The 12,217-nt window shown below is 38.6% G+C and overlaps 1 long non-coding RNA gene across 1 annotated transcript; it reads right to left on the reverse strand.

Moving 5' to 3' along the window:
* Positions 1-4,827: 4,827 nt before the first annotated feature.
* Positions 4,828-7,495, reverse strand: LOC130997093 (uncharacterized). Its single transcript, XR_009092955.1, has 2 exons — positions 5,538-7,495; positions 4,828-5,018 (listed from the first exon to the last, which is right to left on the reverse strand). It is a non-coding gene; the product is annotated as an uncharacterized LOC130997093 (long non-coding RNA).
* Between the last annotated feature and the right edge of the window lie 4,722 nt (positions 7,496-12,217).

The raw sequence follows: 12,217 nt of genomic DNA on the forward strand, positions 1-12,217 counted from the left end.
TTCTAAGATTCCTTAGAGTTTGCAACTGCACTTGAGGTATCACGAAGGTGATGCTCTCACGCAAACTAGGAACCACCCTTAGATCATGGAGGTAGTGGTCAAACCAAAAGGTTTTACCTCCCAAGGAAAACACATAGCTCGAGGTAATTATTCTTTGTTCCGGTCAGCCTGGAAATCCGAAATCGTATAATCCAAAAAGGAACTAAACTGTCTAACTGGTAAACTATCTTATTCTCTAGTCATGGACTTGAGAATATAATTTACCACAGTTCAGTGTCCTTAACTAGGACTATACTGATATCTTACAACCATGCTAACTGCATAGCAAATATAAGATTTCGTACATAGTAATCCATACATGAAGCTATCTACTGCGGAAACGTAGAATACTGCCTTCATTTCCTCAACCTCAACAGGCATCTTAAGACATAGTCTTTAGATAAAGGAACGCCATATCTAAAAGGTAGCAATCCTTTCTTGGACGTATTCATACTAAAACGAGCATTCACAGTATCAATGTAAGACACTCGAGATAAGCCTAACATCCTTTTCTAGTGATCCCTTATAACCTTGATCACAAAGACGTATACTGTACCTCCTTAGTCTTTCATCTGAGACTGTTCGGATAACCATTACTTTATGTCTTGACAATAGCTCCATATTGTCGCCAATTAGGAGGATATTGTTTACATAAAATGCAAGATAAACCACATCACTGATGACACGAGAGCGATTGACACGAGATGTTTCTATCCCTCCCTCACGTAACCTCGATAGTTTAAGTGAGCTGCTATGGGTAAAATGATCCGAATGTTCTGAGCATGGTACTGGCAAAAATATCATCATAACCTATACCCTTACACTGGGCATAACCTTTCGCCACCAGTCTAGCTTCGGAAGCTACGATCTTGCTCATTCGGGCCTGTCATTATCTTGCATACTCACTTACAACCTAAGGCATGACTGCCTCCTGGTAGCAAGATTTTCTAGTATACACCCATATTCTTAATGGATTGCTCCATTGAGGTGTGCCAAGAATCTACATTCTCGTCTTCCACTAATTCCAAGTAGATATCTGGGTCGATTCTCTTATATTCACTACCAGGGACTGAATCCAAAGATTCTCCCAAGAACATAAATCGATCGGGTTGTCCCACAACCCTCCCACTACAATGGATCTGTGGTGGCACATGTGTGTCAACAGTGCGTGCAGTGTCTTGTGGTACAAAACTCTTGCACACTTGGCTTGGGTGATGGAATCGCCTGTCTAATCTCTTCAATTTCTTGAAACACACTATCTGACTTGGATTAGTAATTATTCCCATAGTCCACTTCTAAGAATCGTGTGTCATTGCTAATAACCACCTTTTGATTCTTTAGGACTAATTGCAAAGATGCATAACTCATCATCGGACATATTTTTCCAAGAGTGACCTATTTCTTCTCTCCACCACACCATTTTATATAAGGATTACATGGTGTAGTAAACTGGGTTGGAATCCCAAACACTGACAATGAATCAGAAAAGATCATTCCTAACACATTATTGGCCCTTTATCCCCCTTGTCATGAATGACCTGGTCTCCATCTTTTCCTCTATACAGGATTCACAGGTTCGAAATAGTACAACCTGGATTGAATCCAATGTACTTATTTAGACACGAGCCTTTGGATCCTGTTAAGATAGATGTGACCTAATCTAGGGTATCAATATATGTGTAAGATCCTCATGAGAGATTAGCCTTAACTTTTATCTTTCTTTTGTTCGATGATGTAAATGCAATATAAAGGTATTTTGTAGACAAGTTATAGTATGAAGAGAGATGTTCAAAATACCAGAATAGACAACTTTGTCATTTCTTATGATAGAAACACCACTATCAAAAATGACATAAGATCCATCTATTCAAAATTTTGGAACATGATAAGGAACTCTCAAAAACTAAACTATGTCTTTAGAACTTAAAGACAAGGCTTCAATTGCAACAACTGCGACTCTAGTCACGTTGCCTATGAAGACAATCATCTCATCACTTCTCAGCTTCCTTGTCAGCTTAAAAGGCCATGCAAGGTGTAACAATCATTATCAGTTTCTCTCGTTATCCACTACTCACAACTGAGTAGAAAATGAGCTGATATGTCTCAGTTACTATAGCAAGTGAAGTACCTTAACCCTTTGCCTTGAGTATTGATTGAAAAAATCTTCAATACTCAATCTTATCACACCACTACTCCCACTACTTCCCTTGTCTTTCTTGCCCCTTGGACCCTTCTTCTTCCCGTCATTCAAAAAAGAAGATGGCTCTCCTTTGGCAGTAACAAGTGCTTGCACATCTCTTTCCCACAACTTCCTTAGCCGTAACTAGAGCATTCAACAACTCAAAAAGAGTATTATCTTTCTTGCTCATAACAGCGTTGAGACGGAAGTTCTTAATTAAAAGACTTGGGAAGAGAGTTCAGGATAATATCGACTTTTTGCCTCACCGTCGATACTCCCACTGAGCAAGTCAAGTCCGTCAAAATTTGCATGACATACTCGTGCACTGAGCTGTGCTCACTCATAAAATAACAAGATTACTCTCATCAAATTTAAATGAGCAGCTCAGTCCGACTCTCCGAACACTTTCTTGAGATTCAGCATGATGCTAATAGCATCGTCCATGCCCTGATGTTGGAGCTACAAGGTTTGTGACATTATACTCATAATATAGCATATAGCCACATTATTCGTCTCATGCCACCTTTTATGTAATTCCTTTTTCTCATCAGTTAACTCATTGTTCGGACCATAAGAACGTGGAGTAGTAAGCAACACAAAAAATGTGTTAGTTTGTGATAAAGATAGAAATCCAAAAACTGCGTTTCCATTTTATATATGTGGACCGGTTAAAAGACTTTGTGCAAGAATAAATAAACAATAAGAGACATAGACATATCTGAAAGTAACGAACATAAAGCACATAATTCGTAACAATAATATTGTAACCTTTTGATAAAACAATATTAATGAAACCTCCAACCGCTCAAAGAATCCCATGTGTAAGCCACGTGGGGTGGACGTTTACACACGAACCCCTCAACCAGACTATTCACCTAGTCATTTAATTTCCATGTCAACTTAACCTTTTGACAAAAGAAATTAATAGTTGGCACCTTAACTAGACCATATCATCATCAAGAAGGGACTCCGTGGGGGAGTTGTACATTGTACTTGATATGATATCTAAGCAATGACCACATTTTAACCTTGAAAATTAAATTCTCGAAATTGACATACTCACTCGGACCATGTCGCTTTCAATTTAATTTTTTTGGTTATCTTATTTAATACCATTCTCCAAAGTACTTGTGAAAATTACACAAGTAAGCCACGTGGGGTGGACGTTTACTGCATAACTCCCACTACTTTAATGGTTTAAATATTTTTATAGAAACCTCATCTGACAAACTTATGAGAAACAAATATGAAGTAAGCCACGTGGGGTGGACGTTTACTCACATTGTCAATCATTTTGTCTAGAGACCGCATGTGGAGGTCTACATAATTTTAAGAATAAAATTAATTAGAAATAACCACAATTTAACTTTGAAATTAAATTCTCGAATTTTGACATACTCACTCGGACCATGCCGCATTCAATTTAATTTCTTAGTTATCTTATTTAAATCCATCATCTAAAGTACTCGTGAAAAATTATACGAGTAAGCCACGTGGGGTGGACGTTTACTGCATAACTCCCACTACTTTAATGGATTTAAATATTTTTATAGAAATCTCATCTGACAAACTTATGAAAGAACAAACATGAAGTAAGCCACGTGGGGTGGACGTTTACTCACATTGTCAATCATTTTGTCTAGAGACCGCATGTGGAAAACTAAATAATTTTTAATCATCTATAAAATTATCAATACAGCTTAGTCCTTTTTTCTTTCAAAAGGTTTGATCATGCTCAACACATAATCCTAAACATGCTCATCTAGAACGCAACATGTAAAACATGCTCACAGAATTCTAAAAACATGCTTAAGAAAACGATAAACCTAGCATGCTTGTCTAAGCGCAGTTAATAAACACATATTAACAAGCAGAGACAAAACAACATGCAAAGAGCATAAAGGATTAACACCACGGCATGCAAAGAACAGTAATTAAAAGTATAAAGTTCTTCGTGACCCATTCGTGGAATCCCAACACTAAACTATTACATTTTGTAAACAAAAGTAAAACTCGGCCCGAAAAAGCTTCAAAACAAGCCCGTCTTTGAAACTAGGGTTTGGGCCCCCTAGGGTTTCTTGTAACTCGCGCCTACCTAGGGTTCGGGACACCCTAGGCGCCGCCGCCACCACGCCTTGACAGCAGCCAGACGGACTCGGCAGCAGCCTGCCCGGCGTGGCAGCAGCTTCCCGGCGCGAGCAGCAGCCTGCCCGGCGCACCAGCAGCCTCCCGGCGCGAGCAGCAGCCTGCCCGGCGCACAGCCCGGCGTGCAGCAGCACCAGCCCGGCGCGCACAGCAGCCAGCCCGGCGCACAGCCCCGGCGTGCATCCTCAGCTCCTGGTCCCGGCAACTGTCGCAGCCCGATTCCCGACACTAGTGATAGTGGGGTACGAGTATCGATACGACTATTTTTAAAAGAATAAAAGATAAGAAGAATAGGTCGAACATCAAGCGGAAGCTTGCATCAAAGCATGCTAAGGAAAATCATCATAAATGAACCCAAGGGTAAAATCGTCAACGTCATTATAACTTTTTAATTATCAGGAATTTCACGAACAAAAACAAAACGGGTATAGCTCATTTTTCATAAGGTATCATAAAATGCAGAGTATCGCAGCAAAAGGCGAATCGATTACATGTATGAAGACACATAACCGTGAGTAAATTGCTTGATTTCAAAAGAAAACAAAGTATCTCAATCCTCAAGACTCTATTAACATGAAGGCAATACGAAAACATAATTACATCGATTGAAACGTTTCCCCCACTAGCACCAGACCAATCTCGCTCCTCGCTTAGCCTGCACATTTAGAAATACATGCAGGGCATGAGTACATAATACTCAGTGAGCAAACGCCGAAAAACAAGAAATGTGCTCTTAGAGCTATAGGTTTGAAACTTGCCCCATCTCAGCAATACACAGGAATAAATTTAGCGTAAATTAACCTGTGTAAGCAGTTTTAATAATCATGATATCATAAAGAAACGACTGCAGTCAAAGATCTCAACATGTATGCACCACATCTACAACTCGTTATTATCAAAGGTACTGAGAAGTAGGCCTCCCTCTCAAGTACCGTGACCGGCCGACCCGAAGACGGCTCACAGTCACCTCTGTGCACAAAATCCCACTTGTAGCAGGACCGAATTCATCTCATCTCATCAGTAGAGGGTAACATACAAGCTCAACATCAACAAAAATCGGCAAGTCAAACAGTTCTCAAATATCATTTATCTCAAAACATTTGTTAAACTCATAACATCATCAAATCATTTTAGAAAGCTCGTATAATATTTGTATACTCAAAGTATTGCCCACCTGAAGTCCTTCGCTTATTCTGGAAAGAAATCAGGCAACTTACTTCTTCGTCTCGCTCGGGCCTTCATATGTCATCATCACATCGTCATCGTCATCGAAGGTTCATGTGATAAAACAAACCTTAGTCAGAACTCAATTTCCAAATCCAATCTCTTCTTTACTTTAACTTCTCACTCAACGTCTATTTACCCGTTATAACTCAATCCCTAGGTATACTCGGCTTCTAAGGATTCACACGTCCAATTTTCGACTTAACTCTCAACTCGACTCAAACTCATAGCAAACAAGCACATAAACAAGTATAAACACTTAAGCATATTAAAAACACACATAGACAAGTCGAAAACAAGCTTTACTCTGCACTGACTCAACTTTAAAACCTCACCAGACTCTGTACAGAACTCTCCTGGGGTCGTAACTTATACCAAAAGAAACCTCTTTGAGTCTAGTTTCATTTAAAAAAAGTAGGATCAAAAACTCCAAGTATTTTAGGAGATATGACTGTTTTACTACAGTCTACCATATTCGGCAGTTTTTAGCAATCGAAAAGTTTTATTTTTTAAAAATAGTAAACGTTGTCAAAACGATCTGAAATTTTGTGGTAACTTAGCTAAGACACTCAGGTCTCAACCATAAAAATTTGGGTTCCAGAATGCTAAGGAAAGCTACTGGAAACGATGACTCTATTGGCTACTCACCGAACAATTCGGCAGAACGTAGCAGTTTTAGTTTTACATTTTATAAAAATAGCAAACGAAGTCCAAATGACTTGAAATTTTACCGGTATTCTCAAGACTCTCAAATATACTTACCATAAAATTTTCAGGGTGTTTGGGTATCAAGAACCCCTCGAAAACAGTGAGTCAGCGCGTCGTGAAAAACGACTCCGAAACATACACACAAACAAACATGCTCAACTCAACATTTAAACCATGCAAACTCATCAAAACTCATTTTAAGCACTTAAAGCACTTAAAAACATTCAAATACATCAAAATACTCGTAATATACAATCTCGACTCTTGTCTTTCATCATCAACTCAAATCTCATAGAAAACATTTCAACGAACGTATCTAACAAATTCCTTTTCAATATCATGCTCGAAATTTCTCAAATACTCAAATATGATCATTTACATCATATAACTCATTATTCACATATTTACTCTCTTTTTATCATATAAACTAGATTTTATAGAAAATCCATGTATCAACATAAAACTCTCAACAAACAAGGATAAAGTTCTCATAATGATCATAGAGCAATTAAACCTTATTTTATAAAGCATCAAACTCACATCATATAAAAACTCAAAATTTCATACAAACTAAAATAAGCCAAAATTTTATTTAGCCTACAATAGACTTAATCAAATATACAAAAACACTACTATCATGCTTAAAAACATACATCTCAAGCAAAACCACTTAAATAACACATAGACTAGAAAGTCCTAATTTTTACTAAACTAACTCTTTGAAATTTTTTACAAACACACACAAATCTTTAATCAACTTATAGATCTTTCATTTTTAACCAATTAATCCCACATCAAAACCATCAATTCACCAATAAGGGCATGTATACACATATCCCTAATTTTAGTAAACTAACTCACATCAAAAACTCCAATTGACATCATATACTCAAATTACTCCATCAATAATCATCATATACATCTCATAGACTCATTTACCTCATCAATTCATCATTTAACTCATTGACTCTATAGTTCCCCTTTTTGGGTAAACTAACTTCCATCAAAGTATCACATCTCAAGACACATATTTCACAACATATATCAAACATCAATACACATCACATAACTCTCATTTTTCACCCCAAATCAAGAAAAGAAAAAGAAAATTTTTTGAAGGGATGGAGACCCTTTTTTTTCGAAAATTATGGAAAATAGGGAGGGGTGATTTTCTTGCTTCATCTTTCAAGAATACACTCACACAACATCCTTCAAGCAAGAATTTAAAAAAAAACATGGCCACTTACCCAAGTTCTCACCAAAATTCTCACTTTCTCACTCTACTTTGGAGCTTCTTCTTCAAGGTTTTTCTTGATTATAAGTGGATAGAATAGGTTTATGGAGGATATTAGAGTGATTTGAAGTGTTTGGTAATATTTTAGGAAGCTTCGAAGGTTTCCATCAATGGAGGAAAATGGTGGAATTGATAAATGGAGAAGATGAGTGTCTGTTGGGAGAAAATGTGTGTGAGGGAGAGAGATGATGGCCGAAAATTGTAGTGAGGGAGAGAGAGGTTTGGCTTTGCAAGATTGAATTTGATCTTGTGATCTTTAAAGGAGATTTCCAAATCTTGGAGAATATTTGCAATTAATGGATGATCTCTCTCTCTCTAATCTCTCTCTAATCTCTACACTCTCCATAATATACTCTCAATCTCTACTCTCTCAAACTCTATACTTAGTCATTTAAGGCATATAACATATGGTAGTGAAATTAAAATAAAGTGTGAGAAGGGTGATTAAATAAAAATCACAATAACTATGGAAATGTCACTCATTAATAAAATACCATAGTATAATTATTCATGTGACCAAAATAATAATTATAGCACTATTATTAGTGCACTCACTCAATTATAATATTCCTCTTCGTAGGAAAAATAATTTAAAAAAAATATTATGCTTGGAAAAATTTCCATAAACCGACATCATTCGATTTCTCGGTAAAAATAAACCGCACTTGCTTTGAAAACTTAATCAAAATTCCAAGTGCTAAGGTCTCAAATAAAAATCATAATAACTTGGTCATAATGACACACGTCACATAAATCACATAATCAATCAGTCACGTAAATTCACATAACATCACATCAAAGCAGTCGGCAAACACAACCAAACTAGACGTCTCTCAGACCGACTCTTTTCATCAAGGTTCCTCACTATTTCTTTCTCGACTCTATTTCTAACTCATTATTCCTATTTTCTTAATAGGGCAGTCAAACTCTGACAATTCGGTATCCGGTAACTCTATTCCCGGTAGTTGGAAATAAAATAAAATCTCAGCTCAATTCAATCAGCATCTCTATCTCAACTCATTTCCCAAATCTCTTCACTCTAACTCTATCATTGGTTTATTCACTCGTATCACTATTTAAAAGACAATCTGTCTTATTTGGTCATAAAAAAAATAGCCTCGTATTTCGACATCTCAGTACTCTCATTAGTGTTAAGACACTATTTCTCAATAAGGAAAAGTACGGGGTGCTACATCCCACCCCCCTTAAAAAAAATTTCGTCCCGAAATTTTAGTTATTCACCTTCGGGAAAAAGCTCTGGGTACTTCTCATTCATCTTCTCTTCAAGTTCCCATGTTAATTCTTCTTGACCGTGATGTCTCCATTGGATTTTCACCAAAGGAATCGACTTGTTCCTCAATTGTTGGATCTTCCGGTCCAGAATAGCATCAGGTCTCTCTTCGTAGCTCAGATCTGGTTCCAGGGACACTTCTTCTCGATGAATGACGTGTTTTGGATCAACACGTACTTTCTCAGTTGAGAAACATGGAAAACGTCATGGACGTTCGCGAAGCTCAGAGGCAACGCTAGTTTATAGGCTACTGAGCCTACTTTCTCTAATATATCATAAGATCCTATACGTCTCGGTTTGAGTTCTTCGTTAACTCGAAAATGACATACCCCCAGAGATGGGGAAAACTTACATAAACATTGTTTCTAACGTCAAAAGAATCTATCCACAATTACTCAATTGTTGAGTTTCTTTCTCTCGATTTTGCCAATCAATGCCATAGTTCATGGCTATGTGGTCCCACTTCTATTGTGGAAGTCTCTAATAAGTGTAATTTGTATAAGGTTGCCAAAGTGGCGCCTTCACGCGTTAACTCGTCAAACATCTTTCTACGAAAGATGCCCTCTCTCGCTTCTTATTCTCCTATCAAAGTGTCGTTTCAGTCTCGGTACATTTTCGTACTTTCTGCATGTGCGGTGTAAGGGGTGTCACGAACTTCGCTCGGGATTTCATTCTTCAATCCTTCTCTATCAAGCACTCACAGTCTTCTTCATTCGGGATGGCAATATCTGCCGCTTCTTGATAATCTTCCACTATCTCGTACGAAATGCTGTCTTCGGAATATCTTCCGATCGTATCTTCAGCTGATGGTATCTCGTTCTCAAGTCAATCTTTGAAAAAGTGCTCGCTCCTTGTAGTTGATCGAACAGATCATCGATTCGAGATAACGGATACTTATTCTTCAAGGTTAGCTTGTTCAACTCTCGAGAGTCGATACACAACCTCAAGCTTCCATCCTTCTTCTTAACAAAAAGAACCGGTTCTCCCCACGGGGAAACACTAGGTCGAACGAAGCCCATAACTAGAAGTTCTTGGAGTTGCAGCTTTAACTCTTGCAACTCTGTAGGGGCCATTCTGTACGGCGCTTTCGACGTCGGTGCGGCGCCAGGCTCTAAATTGATCGTAAACTCAAGCTGTCGATCAGGTGGTAATCCCGGTAAAGTTTTAGGAAAAACATCCTTATACTCTCGCACGACGGGTACGTCATCAACGTTTGCCTTGGATTCCTCTCTCTGGTTCAGATATACAACGTACGCGGTTCTATCTTTCCTTCGCGAGAGGTTCCTTGCTTGCAGTACCGAGATGATCGGCGTCTTCTTCCATTTTCCCTCAATACCAATGAAGGAAGTAGGTTCTTGGCCAGGTGGCTGAAAAGATATCCGTCTCTCCTTGTATTGTATCTTCGCATGGTTTTCCTCTAACCAATCCATTTCCAAAATTATATCCAAGTGCCACATAGGCATTAATCTTAGGTTTCTAGCCTCGAGCTTAATCGATTCTAACTTAAATTCTAAGTTAGGGCACACGTGCTAAACCGTAGTAGTTCTACCTATGGGTGTAGTTACTCTTAGACGTTGCGGAGCAGGCTTTATATCCGGTGTCGCACAAGAACACTATGGGCACACCTTTCAACTCGCCTATATCTGACAAATTTTCTCTATTCTTGTCCGGTGCTTTCTGCTCAAGCGCGAACAGTCTCTGATAATGCGGTTGATTCGCCTGCGGGGCTGGTGGTTGCCTTCTTGACTGTTGTGGTCGGTAGGCTGGCTGTTGTCGCTGTGGTAGAGGTAGCGGTAGGATTCCTTTCATCGCCTTGAGTTGCGGCCGAAACTGACTCGATCGTCCTCCGCTTCCACTTTGCTGACGATTCGGGCACTGGTTCGAGTAGTGTCCGACCCTTCCGCAGGTGTAATAGCTATTCTGTCTCATCTTGCATTCTCTCAGGTGTAATTTATTGCTCTTCGACAAGGCGATATCCCTCGCGGTTCTTGAAGGTTTACTGCTGCTGGGGCAGTTGGGCCAACATAAGGTCGTTTGTCTCAGTTCTGATATTGTGGTGGCGCATTCTGACTCTGCCACGGCTCCTTGGGGTATTGACTTCGGTCGTCTCATTTTCTCGTTCCTTTTTGCCCTCGTCTAGAAAAAGTTAGATTGCACGTTGGAGTGCTCTAATTCTTTTGGGGTGCTGAAGCTTAAATCGCGTTCTCTGGCTGCATTGCCGGTTCTATATCAAATGCTCTATTTAATGCTTCAGTACACATAACCGCACTCTGACTCGTTAAATCGTCTCGTACTTCTTGCCTCAAACCTAATCGAAACAATTCTGACATCTTCTCGTTCATCTTTTCTCGATATGTGGTACACCGAACCAAGTCACGAAACAGACGATCGTATTCAGCTACGGTTTTATTACCTTATCACATATTAACAACTCAATTTCTTTCTTCAATTGGTTCCTCTTTCTCGGTAAAAGTCTAAGGGAACATATATCAACCTTAGAACTAATTCTCATAACTCACAAATCATAAGACTCTTACTCAACATCATATTATTTTCTCAATTCTCATAACTCAACGTCAAAGATAGATTTCATGTCTCTCATCGCAACATCAGATCAAAGCTCTATTCAAGCATAGAGACTCTCTGGTCATCGTCATATAGATATATAACAAAGTTTTCTCTTTCGAGAACTCTTACTAATTGCGGGGCATAATAAAACATCCCCTAATACTACGACGATGCTACATCTATACTAGTCGTCATCTCAGTCTGCTATCGTGAAAACATTATCTGCTCTAATCTGTCATCTCGATCTCCTTGAATCTGCTATTTGCCTACTCTGGCTTAGCATCACTTCTTCTCATCCTCGAATTGGTTAGCTTTTTGCATACTTGGCTAATATAAGAAAATCCATAATCGAAAAGTTGTGCTCGTCCCGTAATAATATATTCTACGACTGCTCACATAAATCGTGTTTCTTCCAAACACTCTCTTTGTTATACTATCCTAGTCACCTAGACATTCCTAACTCTTGTCGGATGTGATAGGGAATAGGATGTGATGAAATGAAATAAGAAAAATGTCTGATCTTGAACAAGACGAGCTCAAGTAATGGAATGATTCCATAACAGCCAGTGCTATTTCAAGGATAATGAAGAAGTTACAATCAAGGTAAGATCAAAAGCTAGAACATAATCCAGAATAAAAACTGAGATATGATATGATGGGAGTAAATCAATACTGGAAGTAGAAGCAATCCACTAAGTGGAAAATGAATAAATTGTCCACTGTCAAAGCAAGGGGTAAGGATTTCCAACACAAACGGCTTAGGCTCGAA

The sequence above is a fragment of the Salvia miltiorrhiza genome, chromosome 8 (assembly GCF_028751815.1).
Source record: "Salvia miltiorrhiza cultivar Shanhuang (shh) chromosome 8, IMPLAD_Smil_shh, whole genome shotgun sequence".
In the NCBI taxonomy this organism is placed as follows: domain Eukaryota; kingdom Viridiplantae; phylum Streptophyta; class Magnoliopsida; order Lamiales; family Lamiaceae; genus Salvia; species Salvia miltiorrhiza.